Genomic DNA, 10482 nt, shown 5'->3' on the forward strand with positions numbered 1-10482 from the left:
ATCGTTCGGACCTCACAAAGTACCACGTACGGGACGACAATTACTATAACGCATTCAAGCACGTACCGCTGCAACTGTCTGGATTCGTCTTTTCGGTGCGCTCATATGCGGCGCACATTTGGGGGTCAGCTATATGTGTTTATGGTTTTAGCCTATTGGCATGCATGCAGATTTCGTCGCAGGCGCATACGTTTGTCGCACAATTATATCTAATGGTAGCACGATCGTGCGACCACATATGTATACCCCAGACCGGCTAGCACTCACGACCCAATATGCCTGTATTGAACGCCGATTACATCCCTGCATCTATACTTAACCTATAGTACAAATCCAGTTGTCAGTGAGAACGCGCATAAAAACGAAATCGTGTCGCCATAGCATGTTCATGTGACAATTAATTAGTGATTAGAAGATAGCTTTTTCATTGCCGAGAAGGAAATAGTTGCCTCAAGGTGAAGGCACAAATGACCATTTTCTCAGCGATGTTTTTGTTCTAGTGCTTTTGTATTATCCATAAGGAACTACGCGCAGCATCATCTGTTTACCTGGAGAAAGGACCGAATATGATGTGTGTACTTTCTACACGCAATCACTGGAAGATGAAAAGCCGGAAGACTCGCGAGGTTACCATTTTAGTTTTGGGCATTCACACGGTGGTAAAAAAAAAAAGACAGTTTTTTGTGCAGACTGCGAGCATGAAGGCCCCGGTACATTTATATGGCGCACAACATATATATCGCCAATAAACAAAAAAATAGTTTTTTCCGCCTATTAGTTTAGAGTTTGACCATTCCAACCGCGCTAGGCGGTGGCAAAGGAATAAAAAAAAACTGTACAGGAATGAAAATAATGTGCGCTGTCGAGTCATTCGAAAAAACGAATGCAGCCTAGAAACACTGTTTTAATGAGGCAGTTTTCCATGCCCTTTCCAATTCTTTCATTCCACTAAAATGATTTGGAATACGTTGCTTGCTCATTGAACGTTATCGTCTTTTTGTGCAATCCGCGTTAAGGTGAAGGTGAGATTGCGAAAAACGTCTGTGTATTGCCTGATGCCCCAGCGCATCAGGACCTCGACGCGCACAAACTTGATTCTGAATCATTCATTGCTGTGTCTGTGACCGTCGATTTGCGAAGTCGAGACAAAACATGAGCGAAGAAATATTGTTACAGCTGGAGAATGATGAGGACGAAGTGGCGCGCTCGTTTGTGGAAGATTAAGAAAAAGAAGTGCGTCAAATGGGCGGCCCTCGTAGCCTGGCTCCTTGGCTGTTCTTCAATGTATATATCTTTAATCCTCTTTTGTAAATATATTTCTCCCTGTTACAAAATTATATGCCAAAATTTAAAAACCTTGAACTATTCACAAATTCCGTAGAATGTTCAGAACAGCGCGGTGCGCTATAATTGGACAAAGGCTTTATCGATGTGGCCATAATTACTTGCGCAACAAAATTATGCAAGGTGTTTTAATGGTTTTGAAAGCTGAGATAGTGTAGAATAGGTGGAAAAAGTTTAAACAATGTGAAAACTGTTTTTGTTTTCCTAAAAATTTTCAATGTTCGCTGTTTTCTGTAAATTAGCGCGATCGTATCTCTGTGTCCAAATGTCATAAAAATATGAGCTTTAGCTGTTAGCGGATAATTATGCTGAGAACATATTGTGGAATTATTACTGCTCTACCATGAACCTTTTCTGAAATAAAGGCCTGCGAATTAGGAAAATTTTCGTTTCCTGGGCCGATGTTGAGAATTTTTATAAAAACATCTACTCATACCCGAAAAGCGAACATTAACTGAATACAAATAAAAACATGTATATATTTAGTCGGATATTTTTCAGCTAGCTAACTTGAGCATAATTTGTATAATCTATAACCAAAGTTGGCCAGAATAGAAGAGAAGCTCGGAACTCCGCCTCTTTGATATTATTAATCAGTCATCACGCAACAATATATAATATTTTGAAGTAAATATAAAAGGTCGGACGACCATCCTTTGTTCGATCATAGGTGGCGAAAGGGAGGAGACGCGCGCATTTGTCGATGCACCAACTGTATGGATTTACGCAAGAATGTGGATGGTAGATGGGGAGGCTTTCTATTTTTTTAGAAAATGTTTGTCCGTGGTTGGCTTGAAGAAACAATGCGTTTGCGAACACACAAAACAAAACTATTTATTAGAACTCGACTCGAGCGGTGCGCGCTGGCGGCCGCTCATCGGCACGGTCCGAAGTCACGGCTGGCCGGTGCAAGCAGAAGAGGGCTGGGTAAAGGAGGAATGGAATGTTGAGAAGGTCGTTGGTCCTTCGTTCCCACGCGCAGCCCTTGCGAACACAACACCGCGGCGGGAATCGCGCGCTGGTTGAGCGGTTCGTTGTTCCCCCTCGCCTACGCGTCTACGTGCAAACACAACAGACAGCATCCTCAGCTGCGCTGCTGTGAGGCCTCCTCCCGAAGCGCTCATTTCAGAGCTTGTTGGAGACGCTACAAGACTTGTGACAGTTTCTTAAACCTTTCTTTAATTTCTTCCCTCATTAATTTTCTTTTTCATTGTGCTGTGCATAATTTTCTCTTGCGCCTATACATGTCCATGTGCTCCGGTTGGTGCTTGCTACATATCAGTGAATAGCTGAGCTGTGAAATGTCGCCGGAGTACGGATTACAGCAACGGCGGGAAACCATCGGCATTCTCGGACTCAGTGAACGCCGTCATCTTAGACCGTGAGTATATATCTTTGCAGCATGCCATTGCTTCATAATTTGTTCTATATAATCTCCTACCAGTCCCAAATGTTCTCTTTCCGTATTCTCCTCGAAACAACTGCGCGAAGCATGACTTCAAGAACTAAGCGAATTTTCGTCCGGGTTACATGCAAGCAAGTGCGTGGACTTATTTGCTGGCTGCGATATGAATAGCATTTGCGCCGAAAATAGAGGAGCCGTGCGTAACAGGTGTGTATGCCACCAACACGTGACAGAACACTGCAGGCAGCCATTTGCGCAGTTTTTTGACTGTGCAGCGCGCCGCAATCAATTAGTAACCAGATACTATGCGCCCGGCTTTGTACATATATTTTGGACAGCCTCTCTTCTGCGCGCAGGAAGCCATGTTCACACAGTTTTTGGATTTTGTTAAGAGTTAAGGGCAGTTTTTTGTTTTCAGATGTACAGACGAAGTTTTGAAAACTGTTCGTGCCGTCTGTGCAAGCGAAGTTTACAGTGGGGCAGACATGGGCGTGATGCCGCTTGATGATTAGGCTATAAATAAGTCATAATGAACCTCCACTTTTATAATGGTTAATATCATATTGAGGAAATGAAAGCCGTGAACAGCGCAAGTGAGCCCCTTTTCAAAATTTTCTTAATCGACGCCCCCCTTCTGAGCCCGCGCCTTCAGGTGAGGGCGTTATCAGAAAGCGGCGACAATAGGAAAGCGATTTCGCAGACGCGCTTCGAAGGCGGGGGAAAATAACAATACAAGCAAAAAGGCACATCAGCCCTGTGTGCACTGCGTCCCTGTCACTGCAAAGTAAACAGCGTGCACGCGGGACACATTGTACAAAACATTGACGGCCGGTATGAGGCAACCATATCGTCCGAAATATTGCTCGCGAAGCGCTCGATCACGGCGCGCACTTTCAGGCGAAATGGGACAGGCCGTCAGGTCCGCCTGTTCGGCAATTACAGCTCTTTGTACCTCACGTACCGTACCGTATGCATGAAGTGCACGCCATAGCCATCGTGCAAGAATGTTGAAACCGAAGCAGCGATCCACGTATTCTAATTCTATAGGAAATCATTTGGCAGTAGAAAAGAGCAACTTAATATGATGTGCATGGTTCTTTAATGAACGATATGTATAAATGGACGGTTGAATAGCTACAGTAATGGAGTGTTCCGCTAGAATTGTTTACGGCCGTGACCGCAATAAACATTACTCATATTGCTCTTAGCTTTAAGCTCTGGCATTGATAAGCCTATCTAAAGAACCGACTGGCAGTGACAGGTTGTTTACAGCTGTTGATCAAAAGGTAGGCCATCATGCTATTATTGCAGGCATATTTGCTTCTTTTTGTACCTCTGTTTACTAAAACTTAATTTTGTTCCCCATTCCTAAGGACGCTGCACCTCTTACAACACTCACTGTTCAGTCGCTTTTATTCAAGGTACAAAAAGGAGGAAATGCGCATGCACTCATAGGATAGCCTGTCTTTCCGTTAACAGCTGCAAATAACACGCCACTGCTCCTCGGTACCTTGGATGAAGTTTTCAATTTGGTTACCTGAGATGCCTAGCAATTGCTGTAATATTTATACCAATCCCTGCAGCGAAAAAGAAAGGTAACACTGCATCACTTTAACTGCTGCATGCACCTATAAACGTGCCTTAATTTATTGCCTATTCTTATAGACGCAGGACCTCTTGCTATAGGCTTTGTTCAGTAAGCAACCGTCTTTCATTGCTTCAATTTCTATCTCTCCACCACTTTCTTGTTGCTCTGGGTGTGATCATTTGATTTCATTGTTCAAATCATATTGTTTTATCATGTGTGAATGATTTAGCCTGCACATACATGCTTTCATTTTTTTAGATGCGCATCGGGAGCGTTTTCTACGTAGAAATGGATCGATTGAGTTGTATCACTGGTGCGAAAACCGACAACCCCCAGAAGATATGTGTCCTGTGGTTGGAAGGGCAATAAAGAAGAAGAAAATCAGCGGAAAAGCCTGCCTAAAAAAAGGTAGCACTGCATCACTGTAACTGCTGCATGCACCTTTAAGCCTTATTTTTATTGCCTATTCTTATAGACGGTGGACCTCTTGCTATTGGCTTTTTGCAGAAAGCAACCGCCTTTCATTGCTTCAATTCCTATCTCTCCACCACTTTTTTGTTACTTCGAGTGTGATCCTTTGGTTTTATTGTTCAAATCATATTATTAAATCGCCGGTGAATGATTTCGCCTAGACATACATGCTTTCATTTTTTTTAGGTGCCCATCGAGAGTGTTTTCTACGTAGAAATGGATCGATTAAGTTGTATCACTGGTGCGAAAACCAACAGTTCGGTACCCCCAGAAGATTTGTGTCCTGTGGGTGGCAGGGGTATAAATAAGAGGATAATCAGTGGAAAAGCCTGCCTAAAAACTTACAAAGATGGCGCAAAAGCGAAATGCTGATCAGGGTGAGTGTCTGATTAGTTCTGTTATCCCACTTCACTTACTAGGTGATGTGACTATATATGAAGCACCTCAGTATATTTTGTGGTATACTCACTGAAAATTGTGTAGACATTAACTTTTTTCTCGTTCAATTATTTTGAGTGACGCACGAATTGGAATAAAACGAAGTCATCCACACATCTAATGCCCATAGACATTAGATGCGTGGATGAGCTCATTGTGTTCCTATGTGAGCATGCAATAGTTTGTCGAATATATTAATATGTTAAAGGTTGGTTTTTTTACTGTTAACCGGAGTAATACATATGCTCCATATCATAGCATTATTCCCCTGTAGTTTGTATCTGCTCTTTCCTAAATTGTATTCTACAAAGTATACGTGTGTCATCTCGTACGTCTATTTAACTAGCGAACAATTTGCAATCGAATTCCTTTTGTGATGTTGTTTCAGCTACAAATAATGTATGACAGTTGTGACAATATAGGTAGCTTTAGGTATAACATATAGCGCGAAAATCTTTAATATATGCGATATTTTTATTCACCGCATTGGCTAAACCAGCCTGTTTGAAGAGACGAAATGAAAACAAATATGGATGTCTTCGGACAGGAACAGTAATCGTGGTGCCATGACCATTTTTTTTTTAATTAAATTTTCATATGTCGTGGGCTAATGTCTCGACACAAAGGAATGACCCTTAGGTTTGCCAGATGCGGCGTAGTATTCTCGAAAAAAAAAAAAACGCCTATCACTAAAGCTGGAAAACGCCGTTTTTGTCGTTTCAAAAAGTTGCACGTTTGGAGGCCGGCTGGTTGCGTAAAATTTTGTCATCCACTGTGTTTTACTCACCGCATTTGGGTAACGTTTACTTGTATAAGAAGTATTAAAAGTGTGTTTCATTGATGCAGTTGATTTAGTAAAAAATCGCAAACTTTGCTTCAAGAACAACGCGCTACAAAAATGTTAATGTTCAACCTTACATACTGGCGTGACGCGTTGCGTTGTTTGCACTAAAACATTCTGTGTTTATTACGCAGGTCATATTGTTAATTTAAGGAAGAATTTGGAGCTCTAAGCTGCTATGTGTGTTCTCTGTAACGCCACCAAAAGTATTATGCTGGAAAGCGAGTTGCTTATGATTGTAATTATAAAAATTACACATTGAAAAATCATCTTCAAAATTATAGTATTGTTAGTGGTGGTCAAAGCTGAGAAATGGAATAATATATTAATAACCTAGATTGAATACTATTGCACCTAGCAATAAAAAAGAATGCAGGAATGAGAAAAAGTTCAGCCTTCACTTGCGTTCTGCCATGAAATTGACAGAAATAGTGAATTAATACCATTTTAAGCTATATTAAGTATTTTTCCCAGAAGCAGAAAAACGGTGTATAAGCGCTGACAAGGTTTTAAATTTTACTTAAGGTAAAATGTAACTAAATTCAGCAAATACTAAATTGAAGTTTTGATGCCTATTCCATAAGGGGGAGCCATATAAGCACATCTAAAGAACAAAAACAAGCTTTTTTATATTTCTAATATTACATTTTGCAGAATTCAATCTATTTACTGACTCAAATTAACAAAATAATTTGCATTGTTTCCACAGATTTTGATAAAAATTGATGTTGCGGCCGTTTCTTCAATTCTAATCAGTTTTCCTTGTTTTACCATTTTCTTACTTTTGTCCAATTTCAAAATAATATGCAGATACACACACAAATCTAGAGCTTCAAATTTTTTCAGAAATAATGAATGGAACCTAGATAATGTAGAGAAATAGTTTCTGTGCCAAGATATTATTGGATCTTGCAAGAATGCAGCACAAGCACTCGGTTTAATATTTAATGTTATATTTTTAAACAGTATAACGCAACACTTTTTAGTCCGTGATATCTTTGAGGTACTGAATATTTTTTAGAGGGATTTGAATGAAAATCGAAGATGATCTTTTTTTAATTGCAGCAAATTTGCCCTTTACTGCTGTTTTCGAATTCTGAGCAATTTTGATGCGTTGTGGAGAACACACCTAGTGGTCTGAAGCTCCAGATACTGCCTGGAATTAAGAACATGCGTCAGGAAGTGAAAACATATTTAGTGCAACCAACCTAATGCATCATATGCCAGTACATAAGGTTAAAAATGAATATTTTTGCAGCGTATCGCTCCTGAAGAAAAGTTTGCGATTTTTTATTAGCACAACTGCAAAAACAAAATAGGTTTCTAATAGTGTTTGTAAATATAAACCCTGCATATATTTAGTGAGTAAAAAAGAGCAGATGACAAAATCATGGTATCCAAACTTGCAACATTTTGAAATGGCAAAAACAGCGTTTTCTACCTCTAGAGATATACCATACAATTGTTTTTTTCGAGGAAACTACGCGTATCTTGAAAAACTAAGGTTAATTCTTTTGTGTCTAGATATTTGCCCACCACATAAAAGAATTTCATTGGAAACGAAAGATGGCCATGGGACCTCGATTATGTTTCTTATCTATATAAGGCACCCATAAGACGCTGTGAGAAAGCCAATATCAAGGGCTTTTTTTAATATTCCATATTTCGAACGATTGTGCCATCTAAGAAAATTTGAAAGCTAGGCACACCGTAGGTGTCGCCAGCCCTCACTTTCTGTTACAGCTGCACTTGCTAAGCTGAATTAATGCGTTGAGTACTTTATTTTAGCCACGAATATAGCGCTATTACGTGTCAATTTTAAAGAAAGGCCGCAGTGACGCGATTCCTGTAGAATTTGTAAGTGAAATCTGTAAACCTTACAAATCTACCCATATATATGATCTCTTGCAGGTTTTATTCAAGCTACATTACACCTGCTGCGCCCCATAGCTTGAGCCAAGGGTTATAAATAAACCATTAGAAACAGACGATGGAAACCGGTGGTGCATTGCTGGCAGCCACTTAGGACAGCGCAGAAAATTTTTATTTTGTACGTGGGGAAGTGAGGTTATTCGCTTCAAGTACTAAATATTCACTTTAGACAATAAATAGGACTTACAGAGTCGGTGTGAGCACGTTCGGAAACCCGTGTTTCAATATTTGCGGTTAGAAACCTCATGTGTACCTTTTTTTCCAGCTGCAGATAATTTCCGGGTTATGTAGATACCGAAACCGTTACCAGCCCATTCGCGCACCTCAATTGTGCTGCTCACAACATGATTTTCAGCGGACAAAACAACCTGCCGCTATGATTGCTAGCCCCATGCATGAGTAAGGGTGATATGCTGGCGACGGTTGCTTCGCGTCGGCCCTTTGGCGCACATGAAGGCTCGAGTTACAATGAGCGCGCCGAACTTTGCAATGCGGATGATGACTAGAAAGCGGTAAGGATATAAATGAGTTTAACAGTATTTTTGAGCTGTAAAATACAAATACAGTCTTGTTGGACGATGTGCTGGCGCGGACGAAGAAACCATAGGCAACTTGTAGGTCTAACGCTACACAGGGCTATCGAGCCAAGCGAAGACCTCAATTGTATTGTCCGGGAATGAGATTTCTGTATTTTCGTGGTTTCCTATTGTATCTGGCGTTCAAAATGCAGACGTGAGGGTTCTTTATCACAAATAATCAAACGTGGTTTGTGCCGGTACTCTTCAAAGTAGCAACACCATTTATTGTGTAAGTCATTAATCAGTAATTTAGGTAAATAATGTCAATTAAGGATTCCAAACAAAACCTTTTCTGTGGCGCTCAAGGTAGCTTCCAGCAATATATATCTGGTTTCCTTTGCCAGCCTCCGAAATGTTTTTTTTTTATCCCTTGGATCAAATTTGCTTCGACAAGCAGTATATGGGTAAAAATGATGCACCTGTGAGCTACCCGTTTAAGTGAGCTCCCGTTTAAGTGAACTACCCACAAAACCAGTCAAAAGCGTATATCAGCTAACCAGCGGCCAGTGCAGCAGTCGTGGGCGTATATCGCTTGTGTATATTATATCTAGCCATTTAAAAAAATGCAAATGGTCGCCGAACATTCTCTTGGTAACGATATTTAGTATAAACTGTTTGCACATCGCAGAAAGCGTAGGAGTGGCAAAAAACTAGCGCGCCAGTCATATTCATATGCGGAGACAGCCGACAATCAAGCACTAATTCCTAGTGTGGGATGAAACACTGGCTGTCTCAGCTGTATTGCTGTGGAGGCGATCAAAATGCAACAGGGCACATGCTATGCAATGTATGTGCGTCTTTCATCCTAATAAACCCAAGGCAGCTGAAACTAATCTGGAACTCATCAGTATAGTGTTTCTCATTGACCATAAATTTCGGTACATGAATCCTGGAATTTTCTACATCTTCCTAAAATAATGCGCGCGATTTTATATGCCTCGTAATAGTGTTGTAAATTTTGTTTCCTCATTGTTTTTGTACAGGTGCCATTTGCGAAAAAGTTGGGGTGGACGATTTGGAGGCACACGCATTTATTCGCAGGTGGCTGCCTGGTTCCTGTGACAGGGGGGGTGGAAGAAAAAGGCGTTATGCTGAAACCTCCCCTGGCGAACCAGGCATGCCACCTGTGAATGCAATTGCAGGGTCAGCCCCCTCACTACGCCTATGAGTGTGCACTCCAGCTCCCTGGCCCCTTCCACTTCCCGAGAGCCCGCCCTGCCCTGACCAACCCTGCCACTGCCCCGCTAACTGCTGCTGTGTGTGCCCTCAGCGCTGGCTAGTAACAACTGCCGTCTATAGTAACAATTGCAATAAATATTATCTTTTTGTGAACCATGCCCTTGTTTTGTGAATATCTACTGGTTGCTCATGAGCGACAATTTGAATTTATATGGCCACTCCTATTTGAAAGGCCATTATTGTCCCAGCAAGTTCGATGTGGTGTCACGAATATGGCTAGAATGAAAAAGGCTGCATTTTATGGCCTGCACAGGCAGTGCCACAAAATGTGTAATCTTGACATCATCAATGGTACATGAATGGAGTAGCCGGTGTACCCATAAACCATTGGATTAATATTGGTATCGACAATATGCGGCATGAATGGAGTAGCCAGTGCACCTGCAATGGCTAACCATTGGTATGATATTGGCATTGACAATGGGCCATGAATGGAATAGCTGGTGTTAAACAAATATTGGTAATACAATGATGGTATAATGCTGGACAGTATTGGCAAGAATCATGGTGCATGAATGGAAAGTCTAATATTGTGCCTACATTGGTGGCTCCAGCTTGGTTGAACACTGGACCAATCTTGGAACGAAAGATGGGCCAAGAATGGAGAATGTAGTAAAATGCCCAAATGCCAATATCAGTCCAATAT

The 10482-nt window shown here is 41.1% G+C and overlaps 1 long non-coding RNA gene across 1 annotated transcript; it reads left to right on the top strand.

The window, feature by feature from the left end:
• Positions 1 to 2472: 2472 nt before the first annotated feature.
• On the top strand, positions 2473 to 10017 carry LOC146187568 (uncharacterized). Its single transcript, XR_014708271.1, has 3 exons — positions 2473 to 2725; positions 4596 to 4745; positions 9581 to 10017. It is a non-coding gene; the product is annotated as an uncharacterized LOC146187568 (long non-coding RNA).
• Positions 10018 to 10482: the final 465 nt, after the last annotated feature.

Source organism: Amblyomma maculatum, chromosome 6 (genome assembly GCF_055883805.1).
Source record: "Amblyomma maculatum isolate TAMU_Amacu chromosome 6, ASM5588380v1, whole genome shotgun sequence".
Classification (NCBI taxonomy): Eukaryota; Metazoa; Arthropoda; class Arachnida; order Ixodida; family Ixodidae; genus Amblyomma; species Amblyomma maculatum.